The sequence below is a fragment of the Equus asinus genome, chromosome 5 (assembly GCF_041296235.1).
Source record: "Equus asinus isolate D_3611 breed Donkey chromosome 5, EquAss-T2T_v2, whole genome shotgun sequence".
In the NCBI taxonomy this organism is placed as follows: Eukaryota; Metazoa; Chordata; class Mammalia; order Perissodactyla; family Equidae; genus Equus; species Equus asinus.
Window position 1 is genome coordinate 94,243,588 of NC_091794.1, and position 10,581 is coordinate 94,254,168.

Genomic DNA, 10,581 nt, shown 5'->3' on the forward strand with positions numbered 1-10,581 from the left:
TGAGCCTGGCAGCGCTGGCCAATCAGAGACACAAACCACCTGTCAAGGGAGAAATGGATGAGCCCTCCCCCTCCCCCAGCCCTTACGCTCCCCTCCCCCTCCCTTCCCCTTCAGGCCTCGGAGCTGACCCGGCTGCTTGGCGCTGACCCGCCCTCACCCCCCACCCCCGTGTGCTTAGATAGACCTGGAGTTCAGGACACTAGGAAGCCTGGGATGGGGAAGCAGGGGGGAGGCTGGAGACCCAGCAGGGCTGATCTCCAGTCCTGACCAAGGCATTACCTCCCAAAGTCTGTCTGTCTCTGCCTAACTTAATGTCTCTGCCTCCGAGTTTCCGACTGAGTTTTTCTGGATCTCTCAAAGCACTCCTAATTGATTCTGTGTAAAGAATCCTTCCTTCTTTCTTTCCACATCTGTCTAAAATTGGCCCCACGTGGACCTCCCTGGGAGAGCATTAGGAACCCAAAGAGGCTTGTAGTGTGTTCTTCTCTCTGTCAGCTGCCCTCAGCTTGCCCCTATCCCCACCCTGTCCCTTTTCGTTGCTGAGAGAAGGACTAAGTGGGTAGGTGGGTGGAAGCATTTCCTCCAGTACTCCGGACACTCTTAGGTTCCCAGACCCTCCTCGTTTCAGAGTTCCATCCTAAAGTGTGCTCCCCTTCCCATAGTGGAGTTGGTGTGGGAACTAGAGTAGGAGATCTCCTCATTTGAAGAGGTAGCCTCCCCTTCTAGGAGATAAAGAGGGTTGGCCAGGGGGGTGGCTAGTGCCCTGGTCGGAGATGGACAATGGCCCGGGGCTCAGAGCACGGCCCTGGCCCTGCCCCTTCACTTCCGGTGCTCAGTTCAAACTGGACAATGCCAGCTCCGGCCAGTTCCCCTCCCCCACTGCTACAACCCATTTAAAGGGACAGAGCCTGCTTTCGGGGGCATCCGCTTGCTCTGAATTTGATCTTCTCCACCAAATGTGCAGAGCCTCTCGTGCTTCTTATCCTGTGCCCGTGTGTGTTCGTGCACGTGTACATTTGAGAAAGAGAGAAATGGGATGAGTGGGGGTAGGGAAGGGGAAGATGGGGAGCGGAGGAAGGGGCTGAGGAGAGATTATTTCTGTCTCTTTCCTACATGGAATGCTCTCCAAGAGGCTAAAACTTGAGGGTAAGGGATAGGGAATATGACTTTGGGCGATAAAAAGGACAACGGTGGCCTTTTCTACTCAGCCTAAAAAAATACATATCATTAACAAATATCATTAACAATGCTCCACTACCAACTGAGGACCCTAATTTAGATTTTCCAAGAGTTATCCAAGTACATCAGCCAAAGCCATTTTTATTTATATAATTCTCCCCACCCAACGGTCTTATCCCCTCCTGTTATTAGCGCCCTTAAAATATATTCATTCCCCCTACCTCTGTTGCTAAGATTCAGGAGCAGGTGACTGAGGTCTGGCTGAAGAAAAGAGAGGGAAAAGGGAGTTTCACGCTGGTTTCACTTGGTGCACTCTCAAGAGAGATTTGTTCCCCAGCAGGCGCAACTAGCTTCTCTGTCCAGGGTCCTGAGGGCTCAGGAAGCTCTGTCCACGGTGCTGAATAAAGCCACGCTTTCCTGGCTCCCAGCTTCGAGAATGCCTTCTTGAGTTCCCATCTCCAAGTCCTTCCCAGAAAACCTGATTTTTCTCAACCCCCCAGTGACCCTAACACACTTGAGACGAATGAAAGTACTTTCTTGAGCGCTAAAGAGAAGGCATTTCCAGCAGTACAGGATTCTGTGAGAGCCGTGCAGTATCTCAAGCTCCTCTTCAGAAAAATGGGTGTAACTATGCATTTGGCCATAAAGGGTGAGGGAGGAGAAGATAATATTTTCCGATTCAAAGAAAACCAAAGTAGAGGAGAGATTAATCTCTGTTTTCAAATCACTTCCCTAATTATTAGCGTTTTTCATAGGAGCACAGGTGTTGGAGTCAGCTTGCCCATGTGTGAAAATCAGCTCTACCATTTACAACTCTGTGACCTGGGGTGACTTTTTTAACCTCTCTATGCCTCAGTTTCCTTCTCTGTCCAGTGGTGATAATGAGAATATTTAACTCTCAGAGTTATTTTGAGGATAAAGTTAGGTCATGTAGGTAAAGCTTTTTAGATAGTGCCTTACACGTAGTTAGTTTTTAATAATGTAAATTGTTATTATTATTATAGCTATTGTGCACATACTTGTCTCTATGATCTAGAACCTGCTGGATCACTTGATCCCTGAGGACTGGGGCCACTCATGTGTTATTTATTTCTACATCTTCTCCCACGTCCTTACCAGAGCCTGGCCCACAGAAGACACCCAAAAAGAGTTTCCTGAATAGGCTTTAATTGAAATAGTGAATGTTATTACAATAGTCATAATATTTATTCTCCTAGGCTTCCCCTCTGAAGTCTAAGCAATTCAAACCCGGGGGGCTTCAGGACCTCTTAAAGTTGCATATGTGGAGGCAGAGGATGCTTTAGGAAGGGACACATGGCTCCCAACATAATTGATTCTTCATCCCCAATGGGTTGTCTCCATGTGGAAGATGGGGACTCCTGACCAAACCTTCTTACTCTCTTTGGTCCCTGTGTCAATGAAAACTTATTCGGTACCTACTATGATGCAGCCATTGTGCTAGTTCAAAAGTTTGGTGGAGGAATCAGATAAGTAATATTCACTAAATAGTATGGTGACCAAAAATGTATCCCCAAAAAGTAAAGAAGAAACATTGCCTGCTTTCCAAGAAGTTATGGTCTGGTTAGGGAGATAAGACTCGATATAGCTAAGTATTGTAAGTTTCTTGTGTATTCGTTTCTGGGAATAGTAATATCTAGGTAAAAGAAAAAAAAAGAGCTCTTTAGACAAGGCAAAAGTGTCTAGTATTAACACAAAGAACATCCTCCCTTTAAAGTACTTTGCCGGGTCCCTCTTCTGTAGGTTCATATCTTCATAAAAGGAAGACCTGAAAGAGGTCTTAGTAACCATAACTCATTTAACATTTAAAAAATACTTACTGAGTGCTTCCTCTGTGGCAGGCACTGTTCTAAGTGCTGGAAATATGTCAATAAACAATACAAACAAAAATCCCACCTTTGAGGAGCTTATATTTGGATAGGTAATAATAATAATAGCTATTATTTATATTACAGGCACTTTTCTTATCTCATTCAAGCCTGTCAATAACTCTGAGTAATAGATATTAATATTCCAGCCTTACAGGTGAGGAAACTGAAACTTAATGAATCAATGTAGCTTGCCCAATAATGTAGCTCAGCAGAGCCAGATTTGAACCCACATGTTTGACTCCAAAACTCACATTCTTTCTACAGTCCTAGTATGTTGTTATTGTGACTGGTGCTATCTCCATTTTACCAATAAGGAATAAGATATGTGCAAGTAAAAAGGCTGTGGAGGGAAACTATACATTCAATATGATAGTAAATAAGACCCAAGCTTGTGATTCCTCTTCCCTGGGCCAGAGCTCTAGTCTGTCACTTCTATTGATCACCCTCCCCCAAACTCCCTGACTTTCTAAATCAAAGAGCTGGCCAGAGCTGAAGCAGGTCCTCTTTTGGACAATCATCCACATCCAGCTCCAATTTCTGAAGTGTTTTGAGAACTCTGTGGGGTCCAAGGTGGTTGTTTGGAGTTAAAACCCTGAACATCTGCTAACATGAATGATGGAGTGCATCTGAGAACAGTATTTCCCACAGTGTGTCCCTCAGGACACTAGTTCCTGATGATTAATACATCTTACCTTTTTTTAAAAGTGAAATTATTTGGAAAAGTTAACATACTAGGTTTCCTATGCAGGATTTTTTAAGCCTTTAGTATGGTAGCATGCTCTGTGATTCATCAGAAAGGGAATACAACATGTAGAGTGTTCCCATTCATTCATCCGCTCGTTCACTCACTCACCTAACAAATATTTGTTGAGCATCTATTATGTGTCAGGTGGCACTGTTTGAAGCACTGGGGATTCATCAGTGAACAGAACAGATAAAATTCCTGCCCTCACAGAGCTTACATTCCAATAAACAAGTAATTAAGTAAACTGTATAGTATATATAGTTAATTTGCTCTGTGATCTCAAGATAGGTACCCAGTTTTACCATTTAAGAGTAAAATGAAGGAGTTGGATCAGTTGTTAGACAAATGTTTCTTCCAGTTTTGACATTCTAAAGTGATATGATTCATGTGCGTGTGTGTGAGAGAGAGAGGGAGCACTCCTAATTACCCTGAGAAACAATCTGCTTTCACCCCATGCTGTCATCTTCATCCCACTCCAGGGACTAGGGCTTCCTACATCAGGCAGGATTGTGCACCTCTCACCTCTTAGGCCTGTTGAATTGGCAGAAGGAGGATGAGCCAAGGGAGTCCCCTTCCTTCTTTCAGTCCTGCTCCCCATGCGGGCCTTGCTTCACAGAGCAAGACGCCAAGCACTTGCTTTCACCAATAATGGCTTCATTACATTGAAAGGAGACGAGAGTGACCTCAGCGAAATAGACTTCCTGACCCCAGCTGACCTCTGACCCTCACCCTGACAGCCTCTAAATCTTTTCCTTCTGACACATCCCCCACAAGGTACAGGCAAGAGGAGGAAATGATGAGCCTGCTATAGCCCACTGTCCAGCGACTGTACCTCACCAGGTGTCCTCTTCAGTGGAATTTGCCATGGCCAACGGTAATTTCCCTCATGGCTGCTGCTCCTTTCAGGGATCCTCACTGTGACTCCAGTCTGCCCTGTGGGTCACAACTCATCCAGCTGTCATTCACCTGGTGTCCATTTGTATGTGTTCAATGATTGTCAGGTACCATGGGCACAGGAAGCAGGATGCCTAACCAAATGCTGTCATTTCCCCAGTGCTGCTTTAGCCTACTCTTCCCTGACTCTGCAGTCACTGTTTATTGAGAGCTGATTGTATACCAGGTGTGCACTAAGTGCTTTGTGTTCTTGTCTCCTTCTGTCCTTACCCATTCTAATATGATCCCTATTTTACTGGAGAGGAAACTGAGACCTAGTGGAGTTAAGTGATTTGCCTTGACTCACAAATCACAAAGAGCGCATCCCAGGTTTAGCTCACTCCAATATTCTTCTTCTTCTTTACTTATTTTTTTTTTTTACAGTTAAAGTGATTAATGCATGTGGTTAAAAAAATCAATTAGTATTGAAAGAATTATAATGAAAAACAACAGTCCCCTGACTACCCCACCCCCTCCATTCCCATGAGGCAACCACTCTTTGAGTCATTTCTTCTAGAGGATATTTGTATATCTCTAAATAATATGCATGTAGCTCTGTTCCTTGATTTATCAATTTTAAATATTATCTATTGATTTCCTGTTACAGTGGATGAGGACTTACCATTCTTACAGGACACACCTCCCCTTTCCCCTTTCTCCCAGTACAGTTAAATTACCATTTTCAACTAACTTGGTAACCAATGTTTACATTGTCATGATTATGGAAATGTTCCCTGCATTGCCAAATCCTATACTAGGATGAAATTCCTTTTCTTGTACTGTGTTTTATTTTCCCTGGACTCTCTAACTGCCTATCTCTCTTTCCCGCAGTATTTGTCATTGAAATATCCTCAATTATGTTTTAAGAGCCCCGTCATATTTTTTCCACAAAATCCTCATTTTTCCAAGAGTCTCTTTCCTGAGGCCTTCCCTTCTGGTTGCTCTCCAGGTTTGCTTCACAGCTGTCACCTTGTCACCCTCACAACCTCTCACTACATGTTTAGAGCTACCGTTTCCTGGACCTCGTATCCAACTCCTTCTTGGTTCACTCTTGAGAAGCACATCCTCAAGCAACCACCCGAGAAAGGGTGCATGGGAGGGAAATTTTCTGGACCTTACAAGCCTAAATGTGTTGTGTTTATCCTTACTTTTTTTGATGGTTTCAAAGCCACACTCTTTACCACTCTGCAGTGCTCATGGCTAGAAAATGAATAAAGGCACTGGGCTTGCTTGGAGGACACTGAAGTTGGAGATGTCTTTTCTAGATTCTAAGGTTGTGAACCAAGAATTATCAGTGGAATAAAAAGTATGATAAGTAATGGGGCCGGCCCCATGGCCGAGTGGTTAAGTTCGTGTGCTCTGCTTCATGGCGGCCCAGGGTTTCATCGGTTCGGATCCTGGGCACGGACCTAGCGCTGCTCATCAAGCCATGCTGAGGTGGCATCCCACACAGCACAACCAGAAGGACCTGCAACTAGAATATACAACTACATACTGGGGAGCTTTGGGGAGAAGAAGAAGAAAGAAAAAAAAAGATTGGCAACAGATGTTAGCTTAGGTGCCAATCTTAAAAACAAAAATTATGATAGTTAACGCTTTTTGAAGGTTCGCCATGTGCCAGGTACAGTGCTGAGTGCTTTACGTAAGTTATTGCATTTAATCCTCACATCAAACTCATGAGACAGGCATGGTTATTGCTCCTGTCTTACAGAAAAAGCTGAGCACAGAGGGTTAAGCAACATGGTGAGGGTCATGGAGTAAGTGATTAGAGTCAGGGTTCAAACCCTGGTAGGCTGACTCTGGAATCAGCATTCAGGTTCCATAATCTACAATTCTTCCACTCAAAGAGGCTTAGAAATTCTATAGTATCTTTAGACTTTGTTTTCCTCTCGCTCCACTTTGTAAATGTGGAAACGACCTAAAGTCCAAGTGACTTGTTCAAAGCCTTGTAACTAGTTAATAACAAGAACTAGAAACTCAGGTTTCCTAGTACTCCTTTTCAACCAGGGAATGGGGATTCGAATTCAGTATTGGTTTCTGAACTTTGGTTTCCATATCTGTTTAGTGGGGAGAAAACTAGTAGAGAGGACAGATACATAACTAGACAAATGTATCAGACTGGCTGGGATGTACAATAGAGGCATGTATAACGTTCTGTGGGAAGAACGGAAGCTAACATGTATTATATGTTATGGAAACCCTCCTGGGGGAGTGGCATTGCATTGGAACTTGTAAGGATTGTGAAAGCCAGGGACGGTGGGGCATTCCAGAAGAAAGGAATGGCAGAAATGAAAACAAGGAAGCTTGAAAGTGAACAGCTTATTTGAGGAACAGCAGCGATGTTTTGTTCCCGTGTCAGCAAGTCCTCCATGTTCCTGTGAGGACATATGGAGAATACCGTATTTTTCATTCAATCTTCAATCATGCATTCATTCAACATTTTGTCAATAATAGAGATAGAATGGTATGGCAAGAAAGTTCTGGGTTCTAGTCCTAGCTCTGTCCCTAACTCACTGTGTGACCTTGATGCTTCCCCATCTATCAAATAGGAGAGTAGATTTATGATCTCTAAGGCCTCTTCCTGCTCGCTGTATTTGTGATAATTACATGTCAAGAATAGGACAGAAAGTGCTGAAGTATCCCTGACGCCCCTCCTTTAGAGTAAGGAGAGAAATAGCATCTGTTACTTTCTGCTGTGTGTGGACATAGCCCCCTCCAACCACCCTATGAGGGAAGTGTTCTCTCCATTTAACAGAAGAGAAAACTAAAGCTCTGACTATTTGAACAGCTTCCTCAAATTCTCCCAGCAAGTAACAACAACAAAATAAGTTAATATGTGTGAGAGTATACGAGGTGCCACGTGTCAAGACCCTACATTAGCTCATGTAATCTCCCAGTAACCTCAGGATGTGGGACTTATTGTCTCCACTTTCAAGATGAGGAAACAGGAAGTGTCTGATGCCGTAGCCTGTGCTCTGAATTACTAGGCTACACTGAATCTCAGTGATGACTTCTGAGACCTCACCAAACTCCATATAAGTCACTTCAGAGTCAAGGCCTCCAGATGACAGGGAACTGTCCCTTCCCTTTCTTCACCACTGGGCGCCTGTGGTTTGGCTATGGTGGAGGAAGGACGACAGAAGGACAGATGCGTGGGAGCTGTCCGTTCTCCCCTCCAGACTCTTCTGAATACAAGCAGCACTCTGAGTTTCCGAGAAGAGATGCCTCCACTGCTATTCTATTAAAGGAGTGGGTGTGGAGCAAAGAGAAAGGAGACCCAGGATCCTTGATTCTAAGACTCTCAGAGCCGAAAGTGATCTTGCAGATCAGCTGATTCCCTCCCAGCCCTCAAGCTTGCTATCAACCATTTTCTAGACTCAGCTAGCAAACCTCCAGCAACAGGGAGCTTACTGCTTCTGGAAGCCTTGCCCATCCCTGGATATTTGGGATTTTTAGAAAGTTCTTTCTTTCATTGAATTGAAACTGATCTCTATAGCCTTTACCCACTGGGGTCTTTAGAACCAGTCCATTCCCTCTTTTGCAAAGATTCTAGGGCCGAGCTGTCTGTTCAAACTCCCATCCCACCCTTCCCTAGTTGTGTGACCTTGGATAAATTTGTTAGAGGCTCAATGCCTCAATTTTGGTTAATTTCCCACTGTTCCTGTGGAAGTTAGTCAAAAGCCAGGTTTACGCAGCTGGATCTTCAGTGATCCGCAGCCTCTTTACATTGTCTGTGCATTACTCTGTACAATGCTTTTCCAACACAAAGTGTTTTCCCATGAGTTGTCTCACCAGACCCAGGAAAACTGCTGGAAAAATGAGAGAGGCAAGATTGGCGGGTGCTTATCTCAGTTTTGCAGGTGAGGCAGGTCCCTGTCCCCAATACCAGACTTACCTCCAAACTTACTCTCCTCACTCCTGTCACAATTAGCCTTCCAGGGCCTCCATAGGCCTTGCTCTCTTTCTTCCTGGTATTTCCCCATGCTTACCCCTCTGCCCAAAACACCCATTTCTCTTACTTCACTTTGCTGATCACTATTCATTCTTTAGGCTTCAACGTAAGTGTCACTTCACCCAAGGATCTCTTTGCCTCTGCCTCCTCCCTGACCCAACACCGCCCTTATATGTTCTTACAGTACCTACACTTCTGCAACAGAGTATTTGCCCCACTTTGTTATAATTGCCTATTTGTCTTTCTCTCCCACTGACTACTAGAATGTAAACTCCATGAGGCCAAGGACTGTGTCTGCCTTGTTCATTGTGTACCCAGCACACAGTACAAAGCTTGGAGTAGAGTAATTGCTTACTAAATGTTTGTTGAATGAATAAATGCATGACTTGCCCAGGATTCTATGGTTAATAATGACCAAAATTAGAATCCAGGTTTTATTTCTAAGTCCAAGAATACTTTTTACCATCTCCTGAACCTAACCTGATTCCTACCCCAACGCCTACTGTCAGCCTCTATCCCCACTTAATTCCTTAGAATCTTAAATTGTTTATCTGGAAGGGACATTAGAGTTCATCTGATTCAACCCCTTCATTTTCTAGATAAGAAAACTAAGATCCATAGAGGTTAAGTGGTTTGCCCAAGGCCATACAGCAAACTGAGACCGTCCTTCCTGACTACTAGACTGGTACTATCCCACTGAGTTCAACTGAGTTCATGGACTCCCAAGGCCTTGTCTTGGGGGTGGGAGTAGTAGCTAATAATTCCATCAAGGTCCCTACTTTTATGCTCCGCCTGACTACTCAAAAGGCCAGACACCAAGAGTCTATTCCCAGACATCTCACAGGCAGAAGTTTCAGGCAGGAAAGGATGGAGTGGGGTATGTGCATATGTGTGTGGGAGGGGAGGATCATGGGAAGCCGAGGATGCAGACATGAAAACCAGGCTGTGCAGCACAGCCTCACTGTTGTGGGGTCCCTCGAGGCTCCCACTGTGGCAACACCACTCCCTCTGCCCCTGAAGCTGACCTTTGGGGCCAGAGATCAATAACCTGGACTTTGGTGTCAGCCCCCTTTAGCCCTCCAGTGACCACAGGCTGCTCAGAAGAGCTAGGAGGACTAAGGGTCATTAAGTAACTGTCACTCTTCTGCAGCCCCACTTGGGGCACTGCTAGGGGAGGGGCCAGGGATGGGAACTGTTCTGGGGAGACACAGGTATAGCTGTTCTCCCCTCCCACCAGAGGAGGAGCGACCTCTCTCTCTCCTTGACCCCCACCCTCATCCTCTTATCCTTCTTACTTGGGCCCAAGATTTCCTCCGGCCCTCTGGCCCCTCACACATCCTTAGCACTGGGCCCCCACTCCCCTCACTGAACCCCCAAGCTCCTCTGGAAGCCTCCATCCTGTCTACTGAGCTCATTCCTCCCTCACTGAACCTCTATATTTCTCTTCGCCCAATCTCCTTCTGTGACCATCCCCCCAACATTGTGCTGTATAATTTGGAGATATTTTACTCTTTTTCAGTCAAGGCAATAGGCAGGAATTTCTCATTCACCATTTTCTAAATATCTCATCCAAGAAATCTTCTCAACCCCCCCATCCCCCCAAGAATAAATCCACTCTTCCGGTCGTAATGTTAGCAGGACTCTGTTTCAGAAACCCCCTCACTCGCCCACCCCCATCCCACCAACTTTCCATGCTCCCTGCCCACCATTCCCTCTCCACATCCACCCCAATGCCCCAGCCAATCACTCTGATTGATTGATTAGGGAAGAGGAGGAAAGAGGATCGATGGAAGAATCTGGGCCCATTCTTATTCAAAGCTAAAGGTCCAGGAGGGAAGGATATTAATTGTGGGGAGGACCAGGCGATGGTCGCTATGGAGCTT